Source organism: Egretta garzetta, unplaced genomic scaffold, assembly GCF_000687185.1.
Source record: "Egretta garzetta isolate BGI_Z169 unplaced genomic scaffold, ASM68718v1 scaffold692, whole genome shotgun sequence".
NCBI lineage: Eukaryota > Metazoa > Chordata > Aves > Pelecaniformes > Ardeidae > Egretta > Egretta garzetta.
Window position 1 is genome coordinate 6,616 of NW_009258787.1, and position 2,754 is coordinate 9,369.

The following is a 2,754-nucleotide window of genomic DNA, read 5'->3' on the forward strand; positions in this document are numbered from 1 at the left end:
CGAGGGGGAGCCGGGCGAAAGCCACTCTGTGCGCCATGACGATTCGCCATCTGCTTCCAGGGCTAACTCCAGATGCTGGATTTAATCTTCCATAGCCTTTTTAATTCACAAGTTGGCTTCTTAACGTCTCTCGGTGCCACCCCAGCGGCAGAGCGCCTGCCACAACTGGCCCGCTGGACGGATGTTCCGGGGCGCGGGAGATGAGCTGTCTCCCTGCGAGTCGCCCATCTGGTGACCCCCCCGTCCCTCTGGCTCGTTGGCCTGCGGATGCTCGGGGCGAGGCTCAGCATTTGCGACGTTGCCCAAACCTCCCCCAGGCCTGGGCGTCCTCTCCCCATGTCTGGAGAAAATGTGGGGTGGTGGCAACTTCCAGGGCACGAGCAGGAGTGGATCTGCTGGCTGGACCAGTTTGGGGGAGGATGAATGCAAAGAGCAGGGCTTGGGGGCTGTTGGGTTGACAGAGGTGATGGCTTGCAAACCACGAGGCGGAGGACGTCCTTGTCCTTGCCTGAGGGTGCCCGTGCCTGGTTATCAGGGACTATGTTGTCCCTGAATGGGTGTCCCGCAGGGCTATTCAGGCTTGAGAGATCTCGGCTTTGATTTCTCTCTTGGGTCACCTTGGTTCCCCACGCGGCTTTGGCAGAAGCTCAGCCCAGAGGTGCCGGTGCCGTGGGGCTCTGCCCTGCCCGCAGTCCCCGTGGCCGCCTCTCGCCTGGCTGAGTCCCCGGCAGCTCAAGCCCTGATGGTGCTGCTGTGTGGTGGGAGAGGTCCAGCAGCCCCTGGGTCCGGCGCCCGCTGCCCGGCTCCCGGTCGATGAGGCTGTGAGGAGGCATCACCACCAGCTTTCAGTTGACCTGCGTCACCCGGTGGAGGGAGCAGCAGGTTTGACTGTGCTGTGGAAATCGGGTACCTGGGGGGTGAGTTGGGTGTTGGAGCTGCTTTGAACCTTGTTCTGGTGGTGCTTGTTCTCCTGAGCCTTTGACATGGGCTGGAGCTGGACCCCCTGACCCATGACGGGGCTACCAGGCGATGGTCCTGTCCTACCTGCTGGCTTTTCTCCTCCCAGGGTGTGTTTCAGACACCAGGATGCCTCAGGGGTGCTTGGGACTCCCCGTGCATCGCTCCCACCCCCCCTGGCCCCGCAATCTTGGCCACCCCGAGGTCCTGTCCATGGCCGTTGGCCAAGGTGGTTGCGGAGCGTGGGGGCCCACCCCGGCCCCTCTCCCCAGCTGCCAGTGCCGCCAGCTGCAGCCTCCCTCCACCCCGGGATGCCTTGGAGAGGGGCAAGGGCCGGTGGTGGGAGCCCTCTAGGTCTGTCCCTGGCACAGCGGGGTCTGTCCATCCCTCCCTCCATCCCTCCGTCCGTCTGTCTGTCCGTCCCCAGGGCTTTGCTAGGGAGGTGGGGGCTGCGCTGGGCAGGCAGCCGCGTGGCGAGGGGGAGGAAGCGGGGACAAAAACCCGGCGGAGGGGACAATTGCTGCCTTTCTCCAGGCTGAAAAGACGCCGGGGTCCCTTCCGTCCTCGTCCTCCGCCTGCTCCGGGCGGACAAAGCCGCCGCCCCTGGTGCCCACCCAGCGCCCAGGGATTAGAAAAAAGCCGAACTTTTATTTTCTCCCTTTGTCTCCGGAGCCCGGGAGCAGCTCGGCGTCGGCTTTGCTGCTTTCTCCTCCCTTTACGGCCGTGTCTGTGCATGGCTGACCGACCGGCAGCTTTTCCGGGAGGAGGTTGATTTATTTAAAAAATAAAGGAAAGCAGAAGTTCTGTCTCAAAGATGAGACTCTCTACGTCGGCAGGAGCTGATGGCTTTCCAGCGATGCAGGGAAATAACACAGAGGAGCAGGCTGGAAATCGCAGCTTGTCGTTTTTTTATGAGGAGCGAAGCTCCTCTCCCGCTCCCCTCCGACGGTAAACGCTGCCCGCAATCAGGGAGACGCTCGGGCCATCAGCGCGCGATGGCTCCCGGGGCGCCGGGCCACCAGAGAGCCTTCCGCAACCTTCAGTTATTATTTTTTGGAGTTGTTAGGACTATTGCGGCGCGGTCCCGGGATGCAGGGGAGGGGATGTGGGGGGGGGGCTGGGCTGGGCTCTGGGGGGGCCTGGGGAGCAGGGCGCTCCCTTCCTCCCTGCCCGGACCAAGGGGGAGAGCTGCGGCCGAGCAGCCCGGGCTGGTGGCGGGCAGGCTTTTGGGGTGACCCAGGGAAATGGGTCTTGGTGGGAGCGGGGAGGGCGAAGCGGTGACCCCCAGGTGACAGCCTCGCCGGGGTGCTGTAGCTCACCAGGCTTCCGGACCCCATGGGCTCAGCCGAGGGATGGCAGGGGGCGAGCAGGGTCCTGCAAAGGGCTGGGAGCCCCCTGGGTGTGGGTTGGGGCCTCCCAGCCTTGGCGGTGTCCCCTTGAACCCTGGCGTCCCTCCAGGCTGCTAAGCTGCCCGGTGCAGACCCGGGCGAGGGAGCCCATCATGTGCCCCTTAATGCCACCTCCAGGGCTAAGCACCTTCTGGACAGGGACCCAGATGACGCTGCCCGGCACCTTCCCCGGGGCACGGGGGCCAGAAAAGGGGCAGAAACGGGACGGGGGGGGCCCTCGCGGTCTTTACTTGGGTCAATCATAAAGAAGGGATTAAGATCATTAATTCCTCCCCCCGCTGCAATTAGCAACCCGGCCAGGCAGAGGCTGGCGAGGGGCACGGCCGGGTGGCCCCGCAGCGTCGGGGTGGGGGGGACACCCCCTTTGTGCAAACCAGCCAGGCACCCC